The 26652-nt window shown below is 47.8% G+C and overlaps 1 protein-coding gene across 1 annotated transcript in view; it reads right to left on the bottom strand.

Annotated features, from left to right (window-relative positions):
* The window catches only part of UBE3C (ubiquitin protein ligase E3C), a 2658557-nt gene that overhangs the window by 26026 nt on the left and 2605879 nt on the right, over positions 1-26652 (bottom strand). The gene's annotated exons all lie outside the window — the stretch shown is intronic.

Below are 26652 nucleotides of genomic sequence, written 5' to 3'. Positions count from 1 at the left end.
GTTTGCATCTTTTTTTTCACAGGTGGTACAGGCTGGTGGCCTATCGTTGCTTCACTTGGTGGCTTCACGGGAGGCTCGGACACCGCGTTCGGAGAGTAATACCTGCCTGTGCGGTACTTGCCATTAGACAACATTTCCCCAGTGACAGTGGACAATACCGCGGATTTTCCCTCGATGTGCTGCAACCTCAACTTTACAATGTGTAATGTTTATTATTTATGTTTAATTAAAATCTAAAATAAAGCCCAACATATATTTTAACAATGGTTGTTTTGATTTTTTAAATGAATCTAGTGTATATTCTCCTGGGAGGGTGAGGTATTTATAAACTCACCCCCCTGCATTCCATGTAGTAGATCCTGCAGCCATCCTCTTACATTCAGTTAGATGGCCTCTCCTTGGTGAGGCCCTGCGGCAAACGGGTCTTGTCTGCACGACCACCGCCCCGATCCACCCCCCGCCCTATCAAAGGCAGTTCGCACCGGGGTACTTGTGCTGGCAAGTGGAGCTGTCAGGGAGCGATAAAGGCCAAGAGGTGCCAAAGACCATGTACACTTCAAAGTGGTCTATAGAGCATGGGTTGTTGTTCCCATGTCTACCTCCAGACCCCGTGTCTCCTGCCAAGCATCCCCCCTCACGCTGGACGGCCCCCTGCAATCCACATAAGTGTGTCTCCATTCACGAGTCTTCCTGTGTCTTGTCTGCACGACCACCGCCCCGATCCACCCCCCGCCCTATCAAAGGCAGTTCGCACCGGGGTACTTGTGCTGGCAAGTGGAGCTGTCAGGGAGCGATAAAGGCCAAGAGGTGCCAAAGACCATGTACACTTCAAAGTGGTCTATAGAGCATGGGTTGTTGTTCCCATGTCTACCTCCAGACCCCGTGTCTCCTGCCAAGCATCCCCCCTCACGCTGGACGGCCCCCTGCAATCCACATAAGTGTGTCTCCATTCACGAGTCTTCCTGTGTCTTGTCTGCACGACCACCGCCCCGATCCACCCCCCGCCCTATCAAAGGCAGTTCGCACCGGGGTACTTGTGCTGGCAAGTGGAGCTGTCAGGGAGCGATAAAGGCCAAGAGGTGCCAAAGACCATGTACACTTCAAAGTGGTCTATAGAGCATGGGTTGTTGTTCCCATGTCTACCTCCAGACCCCGTGTCTCCTGCCAAGCATCCCCCCTCACGCTGGACGGCCCCCTGCAGACCGCATAATGCCACGACATATACACGTCATTCATTCACAAACACACCCCTGTTTCGAATTCTTTATAACCCACTTCATATTTCTAATGAGAACTTCTTTGCGCTTTGCTAGTCAACCCGTGAAGGTGCTGGTTATCTGCTCTTCGTCTCTGTGAACTTCCGTGACCACTTTGAGCAAACTCGTCAGTTTGCAACCTGTGAACAGCTCCCTGTTCTACGACAAGAAACTACTCTGATCCCTGCATCTAACTGTTTGTTCGTCAAGGTAAGTCCATGTACCATAATCATTTTGCGTCCAATTTTTTAATTTATATCTATTTGCTAGTAGTCATCAAATTGCATCCATGTTTTCTTTTCGTTCACGACAGTACATGCAAGGAACTAGTCACATGTTCTGAGTTTAGTCAAATTACTTTTTCTATTTTTTGAAAGTTATTGAAATACTTATCCGCATGTGAATAACATGTATAGTTCCAAGAACCAAAACGGACCTTGCATTGAACCTTTTATGTGTCATTTAATGTTTTAACACATTGGTATTCATAGAGAATTGTTGATCTTTACTTTTCAGAACTTTCCATAATGCCTGCCTGTTCCATTGGCGGTTGCCCTTCGAAGACCCATAACAAATCTGAAGGTACTATAATGCATGTTTTCCCTAAGACAATAGATCAGATAAGAGAATGGGTCCGATATTGCGGATATCCAGCCTCTGAGATAGAAAGTAGAGTCCTAGAAGTCTTTGCGGACAAGAGGGGTGATCGATACCGCATCTGCAGCAGGCACTTTAGCCCAGACATGTACTCCACATCATTGCTAATAAGGACGAAAACACCGCGAGCGAGGCGAAAATTGCTCTCAACCGCTATTCCCACTCTATTCGTCCACATCCCTCCACTGGTGAGTCAAGTTTACGTATTTATCTCTCGGCATTGCGGTAGTGTGTAGCATTAGCTAACAATAATTTCCCCATTTATGTATCCACTCAATATGAAGGCTGAAGATTCTCCATCCGTGTCGTTATTGCAGTCATCAGCCACTTCAAGCGCCTATCGGGTAATCTTACTTAGCTATTCTGACACTGACTTGTTTTAGGCATGTAAATCAATAGTTTTAATTGATCGTGTAATTATTTTACCTAATGGTACACCACAGTACTCGTCCTCTAGTCTTTGTTTTCAGTTATAATTATTGTTATCCAAAATAATGCAAGTACTGTCTTTCAGGGAGATGCTGAGGAGTCCAACGCATTGACGACAACCGTAGATGTCACTCAGATGCTCGAGGTACGTTTCCGGACAGTTCCATCGATGGAGATCATCAGATCTTGCATTCTTGTAGCGTGATTGTTACACACAATGTTTCTTTCGTTTTTAGCCATTGGTATGTCCTTCTGTCGTCGCCCTCCTATGTGTCTTCTTTTTTCAATATTGTGTTCATTACTAATGAAAGTCCTATGTTTCAGGGAGTCGATGGAGCATTAGTCCAAGAGGAAGGGGGAGCATGCAGTTACGGGTCGGCGCAACAGCTTGCAGAAGTGTGCACCGCAGTTACAGCGTCCCTTGATGTTCTTATGCATTTCGAGGTATGGATACTGACAGATCAATCATGCGAGATCAAATGACGTGATTACATCCGCTATACTTCCTTCTTTATTAACGCAAGTACTATGTTTCAGGGAGCTGACGGAGCTTCTTCAACAAGAACATCACCCCTAATAGTTGATGCAGATCTCTGGGTGGTGACACTTCCAACGATGGAGCAAATCGAATCATATTTAGATATCCATTATTTATTTTAGACAACTGATCATTTGTGCAGGTCTATTTAGATGAGCCGTTGACGCCTGCAGAAAGTTTATGTTCTTTTAAACAAAATACAAAACCATACTAATGCAATTACTGTGTTTCAGGGAGTTGCTGAAGCCTCATCTTCAATAATATCATCAATGGAAGTCTATGCGGAGCCCGAGGTATGGATCTTGACAGTTCAATCTAACTAGATCAACAATGCGTGAACTATTGTCGTTTGAATGTTCTACACAATGCGTTCATTCGTGTTTTGCTATTGAGATGTACGTATGGGTATTGGTCCCCAAGTACATTTTGTGTTTTCAATATTATTATACATACTAATGAAAGTTCTATGTTTCAGCGAGTCGATGGAGCCTCAGTGAGTGATGGATGTGCTTATCATGAAAGTATAGTCGTTGCAGCGCGAGAGGAAGTGGAGACATGCACACACGAGTCGGAGCAACAGCGTCCTGATGTTGAAGTTCGAGGAAAGAAAGTTTCAAAGAAAAGAAAGCAAAAGAAGGTTAGTGTCCTGTTCACTATATTATGTTGTCTTTCACTGTCAATAGTTCAATACTGTAAGTTGTGTTTAAACTGAACATCCCTTTTCTAATCTGTCCTCTAGTTGCGAGTGGGTGTAAGAACTAGATCTACACAGACAGTGAAGCGAACGAGAGATGTTGCTTGTCAAACCTTTTGGCAGGGACTTGAGACTGGAGATGCATCGTGCCAATGGGAAGAATATGAAGTGATTGACAACGGAGCTATACCACCACCAGCCATTGATAGTGAATGTCCTCCTGGTAGTTTGGATGCAGTCGTAGATCAATTCACAGAATCCACACCCGCAAAAAATAAGAGCACGCGAAAGTTGAAGACATTGTTTTTTTCTCCCATCTCCGGACAAGGAACAGATGTTGCAATGGAAGAGAATGAAGTGGACGACAATGAAACACCATCAATATCACTCAGCATAGCGGAAGACGATATCAGAGATTGTACCTTTCATGCGAGTGACATGTCCTCAACGTTACAGGCCGAACCAGCTGGGATGCAGAGTGACAGTATAAGGAAAGAGGCCAAATTCATTGTATTCGATAGCTGTTTGATGGATATTATTATGATGATGAAATGTGGGCATTGGGTTGGTGGGGAAGTATGTGGGGAGCCATTGATTAATGTGACTCGTGCAATTCGAGGCACTAACCTTAAAATACATGCCACCTGTACACAATATCATCCGTTCGCATGGTCTGCACAACCCATGCTGGGGCAACTGCCAGCAGGCAATCTACTTTGTGCAGCGGCCGCGCTTTTTAGTGGTTCAAGTTTTAAAAAGTTACAGTATTTCTTTCAGTTTGTGGGAATCCATTTCATTGCGAAAAGTCAGTTCTACAAATACCAAACCGATTATCTATTTCCAGCCATCAGCGAAGCTTGGAGAATGGAAAAAATGTCAATGGAAAGTACATTCGCGGGCAAACGCTTCAGGCTAGCCGGTGATGGACAATGCGACAGTCCAGGATTTTCAGCCAAGTACTGCACCTACCACTTTCAGGACATGGAAAGTAAGAAAATTGTGAGTTCGGTGGTCGTGCAGGTGTCACAAAGTACATCCTCAGTGGCCATGGAGAAATTTGGCTTTGTAGCATCATTGCAAGAACTACAATCGCTGGGAATGGTGATCGACCTGATAGCCACGGACAGACACGTTTCAATTGCCAAGACAATGAGAGAACAGTACAAAAATATAAATCACCAATTTGACGTTTGGCATCTTGCAAAATCAATCAATAAAAAATTGTCGGCTGCAGGAAAAAAAAAAGATATGCAAGGTATTTCACAGTGGTCCAAGTCAATCAGCAACCATCTTTGGTGGAGCTCAAAAACATGTGAAGGGTCGTTGGAAATTCTACTGGAAAAATGGCGGTCAGTAATGTTGCACTGTAGCAACGTACATCGATGGTCGACAAATGAGCATTTCCACAAATGTGAACATGGCCATTTGTCCACAGAGGAGGCACGGAAGAAGAAGTGGTTGATTCCTTCATCACCCACTCACAAGGCCATTGAAAAGATTGTATTTGATAAAACTATAACAAAAGCTTTGAGGGGACTCACGGAATTCTGCCACACAGGAGATTTGGAGGTGTTCCACAATATGTGCCTCAAGTACAGGCCCAAAAGATTGCATTTTGGCATGGAAGGCATGATAAATCGGACTCTTCTAGCGGTCTTGGCACATAACCATAATGTTGGCCGTCAACAAAGTAGGACGACCGGAACTTTAGGGACGCTTCGCTACAATAAGGCCTTCACTAAAAGAAGTAAACGATGGGTGATCAAACCAGTGTTTGAGGATATGCAATATGAGTTTATTGAGAGACTTATCGTAGATGTCCTCGATAGGCACATACATGGAGTGGTGAACGAACCTATGCAGGGGACAACTGCATTGCCACCCAACATTGCCTCTGTTCCATGTCCACCTAAAGCAGAGCTCATTGAGAAATACACATCACGGTTTAAATGATTGTAATTCGATTGTCTGTTCTCTCGAGTCTCCTCATGTTGCAGGCCCATTGCAATTAAACCAAACAGTAATATAAATCATTTTTACAAAAATTATAGAATGTTTCCGTATTACAAACACATGGCCGACCCATAGGGACAATAAAAAAAAAGGCACGCAGACAAGATGCCCTTACACTAACTGGAGCTAACTAGAAATGTGTGCTCGCTCAAAGTGAAGGTCAGCTGCTTTGATGTTTTGCTCGGGTGGCGGAACGGCCCACGACCCAATATAAGGTTCTATTGTGATTTGACCTTGACAGGCCGGGACCATCCTGAAAGACTAAGAAAAGATAATGAATAAAATTTCAGAAACAAAACGATGAGCCACGTTCATTAGAAGAAGTAACGTCGGCAAAGAAGGAGTGGTGTTTCGGGTCTGCCCTACACAGAGACACAATGGAAAATGCAAATATAATGTAAGTAACTTTTGATGAGTTTATACCGCAATTTCATTACTATACAGTGGCTTTAAAGACGGGTTCAGTTGTACTTGTTCGTTCTATGTGGCATAGTGTTTTCTACCGCGCACTATCTGGAGGAGAAACATCTGCTTTTACTGAAGCACCTCAAAACCTTCCTCTTTGCTTCTGCTTTCTCTCTCCCTCTCCCCTGCTACAACTGGTCCACTGTCTGCGACCTCGGTCCTGGGCCCTTCCACTCTCCACCTGCACTGCCTCCCTGTCAACCCCTGCACTGGGGGACTGTCTCAGTATCCTACAGCCCCCCCTTCCCAGCACTTGTTCTGCACTTACCTTGCACTTGCCACCAGCTGGCCCTATTTATTTATTATTTTATGCTACTTACCTTGTACTCCACTCCCCCCCCCTCCATGCCTCGCCACGCCTTTAAACACTTGTGTACACCCAGTAGCGCTGTCCTCGCTATGAAATGAATAATTTTAATAAGGATCTGATGGTGAGACTAATTTCATTTTTTATGTTTTTAGGTACATCATTCACTACTGTCTGTGTCACGAGTACCAGACACCGGCGGACGGCTTCTACAGCCGCCAGTTGCTTCTCCGCGTGAACAACGTTACCACCCTGACCATTTTATGGGACGATCGCCAAGTACAAGTATGCCCTTACGCGGTACTAACGGTTAGATGCAACATACCTACCGTTGTGGTGGCCTAGTGCCTCGTTGTTGGAACAGCCATGCGATTATCAGTGCGACAGAAGAGCTTATTTTTATCGTAAACCAACACCCTGTGTACTGCACACGAACATCGCTTGCCTCAAGACGAACTAATTTGGATCGAGAGCAAAGAAAAATGCAAATCGCTGAATATTCTCTAAACATTTGATGTCCAATAAACGTACTTTGCCAAATGTACAATCTTGCCGTTTGCTTTTAAACCACGGTTTCACATTCCGAATTGTGGTGCTGTATTGTGAGATGCTCTAAGACCCTGTGTACAGCAAAGGACCATCGCTTTCCTCAATACGAACTTTTTGGAACATGAGCAAATAAAAATGCAAATCGCTGAATATTCTCTAAACATTTGATGTCAAATAAATGTACTTTACCACATTTACAATCTTGCGGTTTGATTTCAAAGTACAGTTTCATATTCCGAATTGTGGTGCGCTGTATTGTGAGCTGATCTGTGTTGATTTCCGGGGTCTGTGTGGAGTCGCGTAGAAGACGCCTGGGCGCGTTTGCCTACGCAGCTCAGTCACGTCACGGATAGAGGCGGGGAATATGAATGTTTTGATAAAGTCTGTTTCAGGGGCGGGGGATTTGATTTAGTGCCGCAAAGGCAGGTGAGCCAGGTCGATGCGGCGGAATGATAGGATTATCACAAAATGGAGGCTGATTTCGAGTGCGATAATGGGCGAAAAGTCGGGTAAGGTCCATAGGAAAGTTTCCTACGATCTACCGATTTATGCTTACAAACACATGGCCGACCCGTAGGGACAATAAAAAAAAAGTCCCGGAACTATCCTTTAAGTACCGAAAAGGATGTTAAAAGGGTTAATGACCTTTTCAGTACTTAAGACCTATTCTGAAGGTGGCGCATTCTTCTGAAGTCGGAAGGAATGCGCTACTTTCAGAATACATGTGGCGGTTGCTAGGATGTTGGAAACCAACCTAGCAACCGTCACATTTGTAAACTGGCTTTTTGGAGGCCTATTTTTGTGGCACTCCTCTAGTTTAATATGTGCGCTAAACTAGCGCACATATACGGCACCCTTTTGGTGCTGTTAAACTGGAGGAGTGCCACAAGAAGCCTTGTTTGGTGTAAATGGAAGTGTCCATATACACCCGTGCAGTGTACATGAACACTTTCATTTACACCAAAGTAAGCAGCTTCAACATCCTGCAACGTTGAAGCTGCTTGCTTTGGTGTACATGAAAGTGTTCATATACAACACACAGGTGTATATGAACACTTTCATTTACACCAAAGCCAGCAGCTTCAACGTTGTAGGATGTGAAGCTGCTTACTTTGGTGTAAATGAAAGTGTTCATGTACACCGCACGGGTGTATATGAACACTTTCATTTACACCAAAGCCAGCAGCTTCAACGTTGCAGGATGCAAGGTTGAAGCTGCTCGCTTTAAATGAAAGTGTTCATATACACCGCACGGGTGTATATGAACACTTTCCTATACACCAAAGTAAGCAGCTTCAACACCCTGCAATGTTGAAGCTGCTCACTTTGATGTATCGGCAGCATTTTGTTAAATAACGATTCCCTCGTTAATGGAAACAGGCGATTACAGCGAAAGCACGGTCGTGATTTGCGATGTCGCCCAGACCCACTTCAGAATAGCAGCGGTGCCTGGGCGTCAAGAAATGGCGCAGTGAATCGTGCTATTTAGCACGTTCACTGCGCCATGATGAGAATCAGGCCCTCAGTGTATACAGAAGGACAGACATCTGTTCATTCCTCTCTACTGATCCTGTTTGTCTCCGTCCAAATTCGCCTTTCATACAGTCTATTCTTGACTTGGCCGCTAGGTATGTCCGGTCCAGATTTACTACTCTGTAGTTTGTTTTGTGGACAGTGAAATGTACTCCCAGGCAATAAAAGCACACATACTTCACGGGGTCGCTTGAGCACCTCGAGTTCATCACACTACTTTTCGCAATTACTATCAACCACTCTGACGCTGCCCCCAGTAAACATTCCCTTATCCTACAGACACCTTGGGATGTAGCCTCTAACCTTTCTGCAATCCTCATCAAAGGTCTACTTTGGCTGGATCGAAATCTCTACCCTCCTTCCTCTAATCTGTCCCAGTGCTGTTTGGTCCCTGCTTTACCTGTACCCTTTTCATTTCCTCTGAACACTACAGTTTGGATACCCTGGGCATGGGGCACAATAGGTTAACTTTCAGACAAGTCTCTGCAATTTAAGCCCATGACAGGTTGGTGCAGTACAAAATGCCTCTAAAATAACATTACATTGCATTCCATTATATTTTTTTCAGGTTTCCAACTTTAGATATATCATGTTTCATGAACACCTAGATCTTCGGACAGAGTAAGGATAGGGATTGCAGGGTCTGCTTCCCTAACATAGAGTGCGCATGTTACCATGATCTGAAAGCAGGTAAACTAACTCATCTACTCGGCCTAAGAAAAATGCAATTGACCCATGAACCTGATAGCATAATGAAACCCATGAAGAAACATTAGCACAATGCTAATGTGCCTTTTCGGTAAACTCCTCCTACTGGACATGTTGGAACACATTTCCACCAGACTGCAGAGGAACTACAAGATTCCACAGGCGAAGTACCATTAGGTTAGGACAATGAGGATTGTAAAACATTTTGGCGACAGGCTTAGCGTTTTAAATAGCTTGTTGTTTTAGGTTATAGTCAGAAAGAGAAAGTTAAGAATTGAGTTAGGGATAGGATAAATGATTCCACACACAATGGACCATCAGCTAAAGTCCAGTACAGGGTAGAGTGTAAGTCAGTGTTTGCACTTAATTAAAAACAAGACACACTAAATGGTGTAGTATGTTATCTGAAAGAATATGCTTGGTGCAGACATATAGTAAAATGAGTAACACTGTGTGTTTATTTAAAGAGTCAATCCTTTGTACCCCACAATGCATTTGCCCCTCCTGCCTGGCCTCTCACTAATGATCTAAGTGGCAACAAGCCACAGCCTACATATTAATAAATGGACCAGCATGGTCATTTATGAAATTCAAGGATCCAGGAGTCAGCCACCTCTGTGTTCACTATATTTGCAGGGCAACAATTTTCCTATCTATTTTGGGAAGATGGTGAGGCTGTTGCAACTGCAGCAGTCAGGAACGCCACAGATACCATGCTCCAGTGCAGCCGCCTGGCCTCAGCCCCTCACTAATGAGCTCTTCTCACACGAACATCTAAAAAGCAGCCCATACGACTGAAGTCTGTGCCAACATCGCATTATCCTTGGCACCCTGTCAAAATTTCTCACGCTGTGGCACAATGGAAGTTCAGCTTGCCTCTGCTCTGAGTCCTCTCTCCCCATAATAAACCTGTAGCCCTCAGTAAGGGAACACAGCTGAAGATGTTGAGCTCAGAGCTATGGCAGTGTAGTTCGTCACACTCAGCCTTTCTCTTGATATGGTGGATACCACCCACATTGCTGCCAGCAGCTGTGTCCAGCGAGCTTAAGTCGTCCATGGACACATCCATCTACACCTACCAGGCCTCGTTCTGGGCTTCCACTTCTTCCAACTTCAGCACCATAAGTCCATTTACAACTCCTTTTTGGATAATGTGTTTATTTTTCAAACCCCTTGCAATTAATCTCTACTTCAGCACCAGAGCTAGGACTACCAAGCATGCCACATTATTGGGTTCAAGCTTATAAACTCCAAATGGAGAAATTACTTGCCACTGATGTTCTTTCTATGGATTCTTCTCGCGCAGATTCCTCATCAGATAGATATCCATTTCGGCATCAGCTGCTCAGAAACTTTTTCGAAAGGGGGCGTAGTACGAATCGACCGTCAATTCTCTCATGACTCGACTGTGCCACCCGCCGACTCCGGACGGGACGTCGGCAGCCGCACATATACCATGTCAGTAACACCCCCGTACCTCAGTTCCTCACCTTTTTCCCCCCCAAGCTCAGCAGCCACAGAGGAAGAATCAAGCGATCCAAGCTGAAACAACCAAACAAAATGGGCCTCATTACACGGTAGGCGGTAAAGGTTTACCGCTACCGGTATTTTACCGGTACCGGTAAATCCTTACCGCCTTACTACGAGGTCCCTTTGCGGGTTGGGGAATTTAACGTCTGCTTTTTGCAGGCGTTAAAAACCAACCCGCAAAGGGACCAGTGGAGCTAATTAGCACCTTCCCCATTCCCATAGAGCCCTATGGGGCAAAAATGGGAATGGGGAAGGGCAATGGTGGAAGGGGGAATTACTACCGCCCCGCCAACCTTGGAATAGGGCGGTAATTCCCCTTTCCACCAAGGCGGTGCCGGTATTTTACCGGCATGAACCATGGCGCTAACAGCGCCATGGTTTACCGCCTATCGTGTAATGAGGCCCACTGTCTTTAAATGTTCTAATTAAGGAACAAGATTGCACTAAATGTCACTGACTAACAGCACTACAACAGAAAGGCCTGAAATTGTGCCTAACGCACCACAATTCATAACCATGTCCCAATAGAAGAGGATAACCAAATGCAAACTGCCGACCATTCCGTCCTTCGGGTGTCCATTTGAGCAGATTGCTACTTTTCAACATATCAGATGTGTGCAACTGACTTGCATCATGGAGTCCCTCAGCAGGGGCAACCAAATCAGCCTGGTCGGTAAAGAAATTATCCCCACCAGCTCCTTCTCCTACAGGCCCGAGGCCAAAAGGCCCCTGACCGCCTCATCGTCGAGAATCGACCTCATAGCGTCAATAAATGTCAAGCGAGAGTCAGGAACAAAAGAACGATTGGCTGATGGCGTTGTGCCCAGGCCTAACAGTGCAGGAAAATCAGGGCTCTTCGCCACTACGGTCGGTTTTGCGGTAGTCGTGGTCGAGCACAAGCGCGTCAGTATTGACTTGGTCACCTTGGCACCGGAAACACTGGGCGCAACTGGTGCCATGGGAGCATGCAGCGTCAAGACCGGAGTCGTATAAGTTGCGGCTGTTAAAAACATTTGGAGCATCGGCTCCTTGAAAGCTTCCCACTCCACTTTCAATGCGCCTGGGTTCGGGTAGGTCTTACTACGTTCATCCGACGAATTGGAGCCATGCCTGCGTTTGTGGCGTTGTTTCTTCTTATGGGAAAACAAGGATGATCAATCACTACGAGAATGCAACCTTTTCTTGGTCTTCATCCGGTGCAAGTCCTCTTTCTTGGGTGTGGGGCCCTCGATCTCCTGCTCCGACAACCTGGGAGTGTCATGGCCATTGGGCAAGGGCCCAGGCCTTCCTCACCCTCAGGGTCCAAATGGACCCAGTCCTAGCGCCTCTGGCGCCAGGCTCATAGAAAAGTGTGCTTTGCACACTCTGTGCCTAAGGCATGTGCATCAGGGCCGGGCGTGGCCATAGAACATCATTGGGAGGCACATGCAAGAATCCCTGGCAGGGGCAAGGTGGAGCCACAAGGCGGGGCCAAAGGGAGAGGCCAGAGCCAGCCTATTTAAGGCCAGCCTAACCACATGCCCCCGCTTCGCGTTATTCTGCTTTGCAGCGTGACACTTACCGCTGTTACTCAGCTCGGTTCCTGTTACTCCACCTCTGAAGACCATCTTACCTGAAGCGCGCAATTTACCAGATTTCAGCCGCTCCAACGCTGAAGGCGCATCTTACCTTATTTCCAGCCTCTCTATTGCTGAAGGCGCACCTTACCTGATTTCAGCCGCTCCATCGCTGAAGGCGCACCTTACCCGATTCCAGCTGCTCCATCGCTGTGCGCGCACCCTACCTGCTTTTCATCGCCATCAGAGTAGGAGCCTTTCCTCACCCGATCCGGACATCTAGCGACACGGGAGCTCCTCTTCTTTTCTTCATCTTTGCCGTATCTTCAACCGGGGCTGCGGAACGGCCTTCGAGCATCCAGAATCTGCTCAACGCCACCAGACCGCTCCTGCGAGTCGAAAAATAACACAACAGGTTAGAAACCTTATAAATAACGAACACTTGGCCGATCCATCCCTGAGTTTAGAACTCCATTATAACGGCCAACTTACCTGCTGATTTGAGAGCTCCATCATCCTCAGGGGAATCCCCGGATCCACTCCACGATTCTGATCTACCATCTTAATAATAATAATAATAATAATAATAATCTTCACACCTATTGGGAAGAGAAGAGAGATGCAAGAATTGTCATTATTTTACAATCAAGGCAAAAGACTCACTGCCAAAGACATTATAATAAACGAACAATAATCATAACAAAAGACTTACTTTCCAGGTGGATTGGTTGCTGCTGGTCTGGATCGCCACTTCCTCGGGCCAGTGAAGCAACTAGGTCCACTCTACGCGCCCCTGCTGAAGGAAGCAGAACGGAGAGCTCAGCATTACAAAACAACAGGTGAGCTTGCATGGGAAAACTCTTGCGCACTACATTTTGGCACGAAAGGGCCGAGGGAATTCGTGACACGCCCACGCCATTCTCATTGCCTATCAACTTATCCCAGGGGCAATGCCAGCATCCAGAACAGTATACTCTGCAGCAGCTGGGGAAGATAGCCGATACAGGGGAGCCAAGTCGCGGGAGGGCTCCAACCGTGCCCCAACGCCCCCGCAGAGACCAAGTGAGTGTAACAGTGAGTCGAGCGAGCTAGGGATTTCAACAGGGGTCGCCTGAGTGCCAGTTTTGCTGATCGGTCTGTAGGGAAGGCATGGTATCACAAGTATTGACACTGATACAATTTGTAAACAATTTATCGAAAATGTTAGGGTTGGAGAAATTTCTATTCTGCCCTATAACTAAGATGGGAGTAGTCTCGACCATCAAACGATAAACAAAACAGTCCTATTGGAGTCTGTCAAATCAAATGGCCTATACTAACAAAAACCTAATGCCCACCCGATCTCTTGTACAAAAAGGGTAAAAAGGAGAAAATGTATGCAAAAGGAAAAGTCAGTGTTCAAATGATAAAGCGGCCAAACAAGCTCTCCCCTCCATATTAGGCCTCACGAGGTAAGGCGATCTTTGTAGGCAGGATGACACACTCTGGCTCAGCTTCCAACACAGTATAGAGTTCAAAACCGTGGATTGAGGCCCGTCTGGCCTTCCAGGTTTAAAGTTCCTTTCCCTGACATTCAAAATAATGTTTCAATCAAAATGTTCACAAAGGTCCCCATCTACCGGGCTCAGACCTTTCACCACACTGTTCTCGTAGGTCACCCTCTGCCAGGCTCAGACCCCTCACGATACAGTTGCCAAAAAGTTGCAAGGAGGCTCTCTTCCCCAAGCTTAATATACTTTGGGTTCTCTCATCTGGGCTCAGACAACTATCACATGTCGAAGACTTTCAAATGTGCGTGGCTATCTTTACAGACCACAGCAGGACCACTCCGACTTGACGTTCACTATTTACTTTCACTCTTGCTGTTTGTTTGCCCTTAGCTTCAAACAATGAACCTTTCATGGAGACTTTCGAATGGGTGACTTCATTTCACCGGACCACTACGTTACTTAGTATCGCTGATCTTGCAGCTATATTTCACTTTAAAGTTAATTCACAGGTCTGCCTTTCTTGGCGTCTCATCCACACGCGTGCAGCCTTCACTTGTGATATGATGTTGCTACTTCATTCACTTTAACACACACCAGTCTCTTAGGTCTCTTGCCAACACACCGGCCATGTGCGCTTCTTTCTTGTTTTGCGTTTTTCAGATTTCTGAGTCAAGGTTAGTGCCACAGGCTAGACCTCGCCTCCCCAACTCTGCCGTTCATCTGGGAGGGTTTCTGGCATCCTTGAAACGCAATGCAATCTTCACTTGTGGGATCTGACCTTCTCCACTCATCTTTCATGGTCTGTCAGAGGCAACAACCTCTAGTAGGGAAGCTTTGGATTTTTTGGCCCACTGCTCTCGTCCTTTGGTCTGTTGCTCTGCTCCAGTAAGTGTGCCTTCGTCCCGGAAGTTCTGCTTGTTCTCGTGTTCCTCTTTGTTCAGAGTGTGTCTTTGGGTGTTGTCTTTTATTTGCGTGAGGAGAGCTAATTGGTATCAGTTGTATGCACTTAGGGTAAAGTGCCTGACTTTGCCTGACCTGATTAACGGGACATGTCCAGTACGATGTGAGAGCGTTAGTCTGGTTACTCTCAGTCACCCTCTTCCTCGGCCCAGTGTTTGTGTAAAAGGGGAGGGTTTGGGACTTGTTACGCTCACCTGACTCCCACGGAGGCGCAGGCCTGCTTTGGAGTGCTGTTGCGTCTTCTATGGTGAAGCGCAGGACTCGGAAGATGGACAGGACCGGACCTTCAAATCTGGCTTGTCTGACTCGCAGAAATATCCTTCTGTGTATGAAAAGGGAGTATCAATAATCTGCGGGATAATGTGTAAGCCTCCCACTCCCTTCTCACCCTCCACGAAACCCTTCTGCGATGCCCCGTGAAGTCTCACCTTAGGGTCTGAAAGGACGAGCTCTCCATCCTGCTTCTGATGCAGGTGCGCGTTGTAATCCAGTTACTTCACTGGATCATGGATTGTAGAGAGTTCAAGTTTGCTTGACCTTCCCGGTAAAGTACTGTGAGAATTCTGTTTATAAGTATGAGCCCGAAATAATAATTGTCCGTTGTCTCTATTTCAGGTGCAGAACAAAGATTTCGAGATGAGCAATGGAACCGACGAAGGAAACTCAGGTGAGTTGTTTGATGAGAGGTTCCTTTAGTGTCCTTGCATTAATGCACGAATGCTTGTGTCTTTTTTCCCCCCATAGGGGCCGGGTTCGGAAATGCCAGAGATATGGCACCGACCCGAAGTGAAAGGTGCAGTTCCAGAAGATATCAGGTAAGTCTTTAATGAGCGTTCAGGTAATGTCTTAGCATTCGCTCACTAACGCTGATGTCTCTTTTTCCGCTTAGGGGCCGGGGTCCAGAAATGCCAGGATGCGGCACCGACCCGAAATGAAGTGGGAATGACCCAATAGGTAAGTCTTATGATGGCAAATTAAGGTTTTCTTATTCTCTTCCCTAGCTCACCTTTGTTCTTGTCTTTTTCTCCCTAGGCGCTGAAATGTGGTTGCGGATCCAGATGGTCGCTGATGAACATGGAGGCGCCTAGTAAAGGTGAGTGGAATGCGGCGCGGCAGCGATCGATGCGATGTGCTGTTAAAATGAATGTCTTCCTTTTCAGGATCGTCTGCGAAATGTCTCCGGAATGAGGTTTTAGCAGGTAAGGACTCTTCTTTCTCCTATTCTCTTCTCTTCTCCCTTTGCAGGTGTTCCAGGATGCTGGCGGGCATGGCAGAAGTCAGGATGCAGGAGCAGACACGGTGAGCGTCCAGCTGCTAGATGCAGAACAACGCGAAGCGTGAGTTGCTGCTTGGGCGTGGCTTAAATAGCCTTCAAAGTAGTTCCAGGTATGTATCCTTCCTCTCAGGTATGTATTCTTCCTCCGGCCACACACGTGTGGTTAAGTAGTCCCCAAAGATAAAGTAGTCCCATTCAGGCCTCTAGATGGCCCGGATGTTGCAGCATGGTCTGCATCAGGTAAGTTAACACCAAGCACCTTTAAACACAAAGTCATCTTTTATGAGCCTGGCGCCTATGGCGCCAGGACTGTTGTCCAATATGAGCCTGGCGCCAAAGGCGCCAGGACTGAGTCCAAAGGGCCCCTACTTGGGGCTGCTGAGACTTCCCTCGGGGACATGATGTCTGCCTCTTGGGTAGCTGGGCCTGGTCTGGCTCCTTGGAGGTAGGCATCATGACAGGACTTCAGAAAATCATAAAAAATAGGATGGGGTAGATGAACAAAAAGGGGATCCAAAGCAATGGCCGTGTCCTGGCATTTGGATGACAAGTCCCCGAGGACTAGCGATTGAGATACCCTTTGGTTTCTCACAGCTCGCTCAACAATTTGGGATTAATTTGCTGACAAGAACAACAATCCTCAATGGCATGATCTTTACCAAGACATCACACGCAGATACCATGCGGGTCAGTGATAGACATCTTGGAATTGCAGTCCCGACAACGCTTGAACCTGGATGCCTTAGAAACGTACATAACGACGAAATTGATGAAATATAACAATTTTGTTGAATTTTGAATTTCTCTCACAAGACTCTTTCCGAATAGCAGCATGCTGATCGCACGGAAAAAACTGAAATATGGTACAGGGCGTAGTGACGTAGTACATGTATTGCAGCCAATGGCACGTCAGGAGTCGACAAGTGGCACAGTCGAGTCAAGAGATGGTCGAGTGGTACTGCGTCCCATGTCAAAAATGTTTCCAAGCATCTGACGCTGGAAGGGATATTGATCTGATGAGGACTCTGTGGGTGAATGCAATCCATTGAAATGCATATAGCAATAGAAAATAATTTTCTGCTAAATGTCAATGCTATGATAAGATACATTTACAAAATCTTATGAATCCCTGACAGGCCTGAATCACATGGCCAAATAATCCAACAAGCAAGTTGCTGTGTGGACACTGGGGGTTTGAACTGCAGTGTTTTGGCAACCTAATTGGTGTAATGCAAGATTCTTATTAATACCACACCCGTTACAGGCCACATGGATACCTTTTTTTTCCTAACTACTCACAGGTCTCAGTAAGGGCTCCTCTGTGATGACTTCTGAGAAAAAGCAGAAGCAGGTTATCTAGCAGTCAGACTCTTCACTTTGCAGTGCATACCTACATAAAGCCAACATCTCCTATCCCCAACAACCCAGGGGGCCATCACCAACAGGCTTGAAGTGCAAACTTTCAGAGACTGACTTCCAGGTAATTGGAATTTACCTGGTTCATTGCTGCCACCTAGAAGACAGCCGCAGACAGTGCAGTTAGTGCATACAACCATTTTAGAACAGCCTCGCGACAACACGATCGAGCACTATGAACATGGTGCTTGACCCTCCTTAAATGTACTCGACAATGCAAGTGGTCAAGTGGATTTTGCATGGATTGGAGAGCCCACTAACAGTTACCTCTATCACTGTTACACAGCACCAAACAGGAATCATTTAATCCCCCTCTCACCTAGTGGCCAAGCATGTATGGCTCTTAGAGGATCGGCTTTTCCCTTATTCGCATTTTGTGTTTCCTGCATTCATCTTTAGACGACCAGTTCTTGGTTCTGGTACTTCTATCAGTCGACTCAACACTCCAAGATTATCGCCTTTGTGACAGGAGGTGAAAATTGACATTTAAACCTTCAGCAGACAACCTATCTAGTGAAGAAGCACCCACACCTCAAAGGCAAGTGAGTGCAAACCATGCAATGACTAAATCTAGTACTGGATACTATGCAAAATATGGGAACATCTTTCACTGAGTTACCGCCTACCTAATTAAAACCAAGAAAACAGCCTTCACAGTTGTAGGGAGGCAGGCACCGGTCTGTAAAGTGACCCCTATCCCTATGTCACTATTGAAATTAAACCACCAAAAATGCAACAGGCCAGAAGCGCCACACCTTAAAAAAGGTTTCTGAAGCTTCATTCAAGTTAACTTTAATGTTGTTTAAACAATGAATTTTTAATGGTTTTCTGCCAAAACTGGTTATGACCTCCTCCTGAGGTCCTCTTCAGGACTACAATACTATTCATATTTGTGCCATACATGAAAAACATACATTACAGTTTCATGGGTAATATTAACATACATATACATCATCAAATCAAATGGCAATACAAATAAATGAGAAATTGGAGAATAAGAACCAACAGCAGGTCCAGAAAAGGTTTTGGGGTAATCGGGTGTAAGAAAAAACCTACACTTGTAATCAATTTGCAGTCATCACAATTGGAAGTTCACATGTGTGTCTCCCCTTACCAACAAAGTTAAATTTGCACAACCTACATTGGGTGTCCGCCACCACCACACGAGCTTTAAAACCAAGGTCCGTGCTCCCCAAGCACTACATCTGCTAGTTAGCCTCTACCATAATCCATAGTGTGCTACCACATGGCACCTAACACAATGACCAACTCTTCATAGTTGCCGTTCACAATAGTTACTCAAGTGAGGCTTCTTCTGTGTCCTTTTACACACTGTAATCAGTCATGGGGACAATCAAACCCTCTGTCAGCTCCCCATCAATAAAGACTCTGAAAAACCAAGGGCACCCTCTCAAAATTACTAATTTACCTGTTAATCTTCTGTGCACTCTAATGCTTTTGGCAAGTAGTTGTCATAAATGGAGTGTTATCCAAAATATTCCAACGGGCGAATACATAAGGTCTAGGAGGAATTGTAGAGAGGATGAGGTATTTGAGGAAGAATGCAGTAACTGCATTGGGCAAAGCAAGAAGCAAAAGTCTTAATATGAATAGACACAATCTCCATAAACCCAAGGGTAGAGGCAAACAAGACTGTGATGTGGTTCGGATGATTACCCAATATATAAACTATAGCGCTTAAAGTGATGTACTATTTCGGAAACATTGGAACATTCCCACCTTAGATTCGGACTTGGTGAACAATATCTCGAATAAGCCAAATGTAGCGTACACCAGAGCACTGACGATTAGGAGCAAACTGAGCCCTACATTTATGAAACCTTTGCAAGTAAATGGGGCATGGTTAAATCAAAATGTGATTGGCTTCTATAAATGTGGAACCTGTAACATGTATATCTACACCAGTATCAATAGGTCTGTGTTTAGTACTGTTTTATGGTTAATCAGGGTATCTTGTATTAATCAGGTATTGCAACGAAGAAGCTGCTGCGGAGGGCAGAAGCTGCAAGGTTCCAGTTACTAGGCCGTGGAAGCAACTACAGAGGAGTGCAATAGACGTGCAGTAAGTAATTGTGAGTTTACTGGATAGAAGGTGTCCTTGAGATATTCGACTGTGAAGTCACTGGGATAAGTGAGGGAGCTGAGGCTCTTGTCTGCCAGTACGGAGAGCATGGATGTTGCTGAGTGCGGTGAGGGTTGAGAGAAACAATGGACAAGAAGGCGCAGTAAGCTAACCTCTCTCGTCTTCTCTTTCAGGTGCAGCATCCGGTGAATAATGGTTCCTTCTCTGTGATGATGTGCCGGAAAATTAAATGACAGAGAGCGGCTGCGAGGCAAAGGTTGACCCGGCATCAGGTAAGTTTGCAAGTGGTCACTTTTCACGATCCTTCCTCTGTGAAAAACTTAAAGCCAAGCACAAGCGTACAGATGGGCGAGGTTTGCATAGCCTTGGATGCCAAGATGGTTTCTAATAACAGGTGGAGCATGCTGGGAATTGTGGTTCCGAGACCCCAACATGCCTCCATGCGCCTCTTCCTTGCCTCAGCCTCTAGGCCCATGGGTTCAGGAGTATGTGCCCTTTTCCGGATGTCCGTTCCTGGACATCCGGGTTGAATTTCGTAGCATGGAGCCAGGCCATTCTTCTCATGTCTGTGGCAATGCATATGGCCCGGCCAGAGGTGTCAATGTGGGCCACAGTGGACTCCATGATGTCTTGTGCCACCATTTTGGCCTCTGCCAGTCCCGCCTTGAATCACGATTGGCTCTGCGCTGTAAGCTCTGGAAGGAAATCTGCAATTTCCCGCCAAAGCCTCTGATTAACAACTGCCAGCATGGCATCCGCGTTGGCTTGACAAAGATGCAGGGACGCGTTGGAATACAGCTTCTTCCCGTACGCTTCCAAAATATTCTCCTCCTTGCCTAGCAGTGCCGTGGACGAGGAGGCCGAAGATGACTGAGGCTTGGACTATAGTGATGCTACAGCGATCACTGAGGAGTGCGTTTGAGGGTGGGCAGATAGCAAGAGTGTATCCCCCTCCATCTGCCTGTACTTGGCATCCAGGCGTCGATTTAAAGGCTGGACCAAGTGGGGCTTGAGCCAGCCCTTTTTGGGCAAGGCGATGATGTCCTTCTGCATCGGGATCCCGGTTCTCGCTGCAGGACGTAGCGTGAGGACTTCTGCGAGGACCCCCTCTGATGGTTGCTCAGCCTCAGGTTGAGGAAGGCCCAAGTACTCTGCCAGCCCTGCAAGATGTTCATGGAATGCCTTGGCTGACGACGATGTGTCGGGGTCCTCCTTCTCATCCATGTCCACCTGGGGGTCTGGTTGTTCCGGCACCGGTGGAGGGGTGCTGGGAGCCGAGGGCTGAGGTGTGGAGACCGGAGCCGGAGGCTGCAGCGGAGGCTGGTACGGAACCGCCTGCACTATCGGTTGGGGAGCCGGAGCGGGTGACAAAGGCGGCACAGGGGCACCTGTACTGGTGCCTGCAGTGCCAGAGCCATTGGCAGGAGCACGTCCTTGATGGCGTCCCTGAGGATGACCCCGATCCAAGGAGATTTCATGAGGAAGAGGAACCTTTAAAAAAATCTGCCCTCACAGGCCAGAGGGGTGGTAGGTGATATTGACGGGGTAGCGGGTGGCTGCTGGAGCCGTTGCATGCCATGCCCATATGGACGCAGCGGGTACCTGCCCTGCGCAAATGAAGGATAGGCTGTAGGCCACATACCTGGTTGACACCAGTCCCACCTTGACACTCGTTCCTCCACCTGCTCCCTTACTTGGTGCGGTATCGGGCGGGTATCCGTAATGTCTGGTACGGCGGCCATCTTGTCCAGCTGCCTTCCATGTGCCTGCATCATGTTGCTTGGCTCACTGGGCCCAGCCTCATACAGGACTCTTGAGTGTGGATCATGAGGACTACCCTGCTCTTCAAGCCGAGACCTGGTAGGCATTTCGCCTTCGGTGGATATGCCGGTAGTACTGCGCATAGGCGCCCCCTCGTACATGTTGCTGGTACTAGGGCGTGGCCCCTCGGGTGGAGACCAGGTAAAAGAACCTTCTGGTCCCTCAGCACTGTCACCGGGAGGATTCACTGACCCCTCGGCCTGCCGGCCGGTAGTTGACTTAGCCTCGGTACTCGTGCTGGTATGAGAGCCTGAGCAGTTCTTCTCACGCAGGCGAGTCCTTGGAAAGGAGTCTCCCTTGGGGGGTGCACTGGAAAAGAGTGTCCCTACCTTGGGTCTGGATCGATGATTGATGAAATCCTTCAGGTCCTCTGGAGGCGATCACTGGAAGAGCTCCCTCCACCTGGCTAGACTGTTCTTCAGAGACCTCGAGGAAAGCGTGCTGCACGCGGTACAAGCTTGACAGCCGTGGTCTGGGCCAAGGCAACAAAGGCAGAGGGCCTAAAGTTGGAAAGAGCATGTAGTAGGATGGACACCTGCTGAACCCTGTAGAAGTCGACATTCACTAGGGAGGAGCGTGATGCCTGAGGAGCGATTACCTGAATGATAAAAAGACAAAAAGACAGAAGAGAAGAAGCATCCGCATGTGGAATTACATGGCCGAAGCCAAACTCAGGAGCGCTGGTGAATTCGGCCAGTTCCTGTCGATGCGGAAAAGGGGACTGAGGTGTGGCACTGGAGGGCAGAGACAGGGCAGCGCATGCTCCCAGGGCCGCACCCCGGCACACCTCTAAATTTAAAGGGGAAGAAGGTTCAGTCTCCCGTCCCTGGGAAGGGACGCCCAGGCATTATGGAGGAAAGGGCATGGGACGCAAGAGTATATTGTATTACATTTGTAATTGCCGTCATTATTTACCAGTAATCTTCATTACTCCTAGTCCCACTCTTCCTTGTCCCATTACTTAGCTTTGAGAAGGCTACACCCGCCTAGAAACCTTTTTCCAAGCCTTTTCTTCACTGGCTCCGACCCCCTTAAGGGAGGTAGAACTTCCCCATCTTACCCATGATACCCCAGTTCCATACACAAGCAATGTCATGGGGCCATCCTCCCACCTCCGGGTAGGAAGAGGAGGGATGTCCATACTGGGATGAGGAAAAGTAGGACTAGGAGTAATGAAGATCACCAGTAAGTAATCAGGACATTACCTCAACGTCTCATTACTTACCTTTGAGATGTACCAAAGTCAAGGTAAACCGGTAAGGGGCGCATGCGGAAAGTACCACATAAGCATTGGGTCCAATGCTCAACCATCTCACCACCATGTCATAGGGAATTACGAAGAAGAAAACCGGGCCATGTACAACACACATGACACAGATCCCAACACCCCCATTCCAAAGGAGGTAGGTTGGGACCCCCCTGCATTCAATCGTCAGTATATCATAAATGTGGAGGGGCTGTCCCAGGTGGCAGTTCTGCCGATGGGCAAGAGAGGGAACCCCCCCGTGCATAATCAACCAGGAGTCGGCTTCACCACTCGTCGACTGTCCCCATACTCAGCTGCGGGGACCCCGGCCCATGTGATCGTAAACCATGAGAATCAGAGATGCTATCCATCCACTGATGGTCACCATGGACACCTCCGAACAACACCCCCCTAATCCCCAGCTCCAATGTGACCAGAAAGCGGACATCACTCTGTTGCCCTGCACGTGGACGTGATAGCAATAAACTGCACAGTATACAACCAGACAACGGCAGGGTCACCCTCTCCCCCTGGGCAAAAGGCCCCGAAAGGAAGCCAGAAGAATCATCTCCCGCAACTACTAGAATCAGGTAACAACATCGGGTCACCCTGAAGTAGAAGCATCTCCTTGCCGAGTCCCCAAAGAGGAGAGCACACCTATAAGACGATGCGATTGCCCCCAGAAAGGCAGTTTCAAGGGTCAACCAAGTACAATCAATGGTAACGGGTTTAAAGGGCGCCTCACAACATTCCCAGTACTCACGGCAAACCCAAGGAGGGACGCTCGCTGGGTCTACAGGCCTGCAGACCCACACAGTCCCAAGGAATCTGTAGACTGGTGCCCTACCACCCGGAGATGAACAACAAACTCTGAAAGCCCAAACTGTTGCCCACCGTGAATGGAAGGTGGACACCGCCAGGCTCCTTGTCTGCCAACCCCATGGAGGAACTGTAAATCGCAGGTAGCTGAAATTGTAGGGCCGGGAGATTCCAACCCCCACACTAGGCAAGCAAACTTGCCATTGGAGGTTAAAGGACCTAAGCGTGAAAGACCAACAAGTCATCTAGAATGCAACTGCTACGTGAGTCAAAAACCTAGACCATGCTGTCCCCTTCTCTCCACAGTCCACACCCAAACCCCCCATAGAATGAAGGGAAGGGAAAGGGAACCGTCATCCCGTAGAGGGGTTGGCCCCCTTAGCCCATAGGCAGCATCCAAGGCTGGTTCCGACTGAAGCGCCAGAACAACTGCAAATCACCCTCTTCTGGGCCAAGAAGGGTCAACCAAAATGGTTGTGACAGGGCTCTCCCAAATCTTCTCGGTGTCACCCGAGAACATAGGTACCAAGGGGAGAGGCACAGACCTGGGCAAGTGGACTTGGCTAGGCATCAACCTCACATCCTTGTCGCTGGGTCCGAGGAGTATCACCACCCAAGGCCACCCCTCCTGGCGACACTGTCCCAACGGAGTTTCCCACGGCCGCTGGCACCCATGACATGAATTATCTGAATCGCAGGGGGCATGTACCAATCCACCCCGTTGGGAAGAGAGAATGGAAGTTCCACCAGAGGAGATCCCTTCCCAGGGCTTTCTTAAAGAGAACAAAGGTGACGGAAGCCCAGGATGGGAGGTTCCAATGACAAAGAATGTGGCGTCTCAATGGTTCAATTGCAGTCATGTCCACAGATCCATGAACACACAAGAGGCCCTGAGCCCCTGAAGAGGTACCAAGTCTTCTTTGAATTCTGGCAGAGGAGACTGTACAATTATTCCTGGAACCTGTTGGCCCGTCCCCCGAAACCCATACACCCCTGCCACTGTGCAGTTGGAGACCCAATGAACGTCAACTTCTGGGATGGAGTCAAGTGGGAAGGCGGAAGGTATATCAGGAATGCAGCACAGTTCTCAGGCCATGGCTCTGACCAGCCAAACATTGAGGTAGGGGCAGACCTGGATGCCCTCCTGGCACAGGGATGCCAATAGGGGAGGCAATAGCCAAGCACCCCGGGTACCGAATTGAGGTCGTAGTGAAGCCCTCGAAACGGGCAATGAACCCTGCCCACCACGAGCCACAGAACTGCTGGTAGTGTCAGAATACGGGTACACATAAGCTTGCAGACTGGAGAACCATTGAGACTAGACAATCATTCCTCAGGATCACCCGAAAGACCTTCCACAGCGCCACCATCTGGCAAGACCTGGACAGCATGAACGTAACCAGGTCCCCCAAGTCCATGACAAACCTGTACTTGTTTCCGCTTGGCCCGGGAGCAAGAAAGAACCGGGAGCAAAAACCCAAGAATCACTGGCACATCTTCCTGGATGGCCGAGTGCACCGCCCCACTGAGACTTCCTATGCAGGGGGGTACCTCCAGGGCTTGCCAAAGGGGAAGACTACTTCTGTAACATGTGCACGTGTTTGCCGGCCTCCAACACTTTGCGAAATGAAGCCTCCAAAGCATCTCCAAACAGCATTCACCTGCGAACAGGAGTTGAAGTGCTGTAGATTGCCTTCTGCCTCCCAGTCTCCAAAGCACTTGATAGGTTTGCCCGAGCTGTGCAAGCTCACGGCCAGCGCTGTCCTTCTTACTCCAAAATAGTAGAGGGCAGACATGTACCCACCTGCATCTGCACGGCCACCTGCAAACAATCTGAACCTTCGCCCAAGGAACATGGCAGTCCCTCAAAACCTGCTAGGACCATGGCTGCTGCGTAGGTACCATAGGCATCAGACTGAAGGGCCGAGGGGTACCCCATAGATGACTGTCTTAGGACCAGGTCCAGCTTCACGGGCAGAGGGTCTCATACCGCTCAGTCAAATGGAGGCACTGTAAAGAACTCACCGCTGCACTGGGTCCGGAGGCGTACTTCCCTTCCTCTCAGCGGTCTGCACGCACAGCGCTTCCTCCGACACCAGCGGGGATTCGCAGGGCACTTCAGGGACATTGCGCCATCACTCTGGGACCAGAGGTGGTTCTCCCGCCCCTTCAGGGGTCCACCTACACAGCGCACCTTACAATGTGACTGGAGGTTGCTATGGCGTGTCAAGGACACCAAGCCGCGGAGACGCTGCTGCTCAACCCTCACGTGACTCATGCTTGTCACGTGATACAGAACCAGGAAGCTATTATAAAAAGGCTTGACAAGAGGACACTAGTGCTTCTAAGCATTTCTGTGAGAGGCGTCTTGTTTTTGCGCTCCTGCTCTTTTGGATTACCCGTTTTTCGGCATTCTCGACCTTTGGCTTTTTCCCTTCCTGGATTGCTCTTGAATTACCCTGTTGTTTTGATGTTTTTAGACCCTCTCTCTGGATACTTGTGAGTTTGGACTTGGTTGGCATTTCTGGATTGTGCCCTTGGAACATTATTACTGGATTTAGTTTATCTTCAAGAACATTGACTGTTTGGACATTGCATTGCAACATCATTGGTGGGAATTACGGCACACCAGATCTGCGAACACACTGTTAGTTGCGCCCTCGTGCCATTCCCAAAGGTTTTCCCATTTCTCTTGGGTTCAGGGTCCTTTTCTGTACGGTGCTGCCGTTCCTCTGCACTAGGTAGCTGACTTCCCTGATTATATCTAAGAACTGGCTCATTCGTGGATTGTGCTGTGGAATAACCATTGTCCCTTTCCACGTAGCTACCCGGGGCCTGGCGCTGCAGTTCCTGTTCTGCCTGTGGCCCCAATAACTAGATAGAGAGTGCAGGTTACACCTCTCTGACCGGTGCTTGGAGACAGAGGTATAAGTCCAACCGGGGGACTACATCTCGACAGAAACGCCCAACCAGCCTCACGAGGACGACACCCACATACACAATTGTTTGAAGCCAAGCCATTTTCTCGACATGGACTGGAATCTACGCATTAAACATGCGCAGTGTCCAACAATCTTGCTTCTAATATCCGACATATCGTGAGACTCGCCTTGCAGGTAGGCTCGCAGTGGCGTAACTTCAGACCCATGGTTTGAACCACCGTCTCTCTCACCCAGTGCAGTACCCGGGCACTGGGAAACAGCTCCAGGACTGTCTGTACTTGAATATTCACAAAGACCAGCCCCTCCCCGTCCAGGTCTGTACTGGTGGAGCTTCACACCTTCC

Source organism: Ambystoma mexicanum, chromosome 2q (assembly GCF_040938575.1).
Source record: "Ambystoma mexicanum isolate Mex_15411 chromosome 2q, UKY_AmexF1_1, whole genome shotgun sequence".
Classification (NCBI taxonomy): domain Eukaryota; kingdom Metazoa; phylum Chordata; class Amphibia; order Caudata; family Ambystomatidae; genus Ambystoma; species Ambystoma mexicanum.
This window is presented reverse-complemented; position numbering and strand designations above follow the sequence as displayed.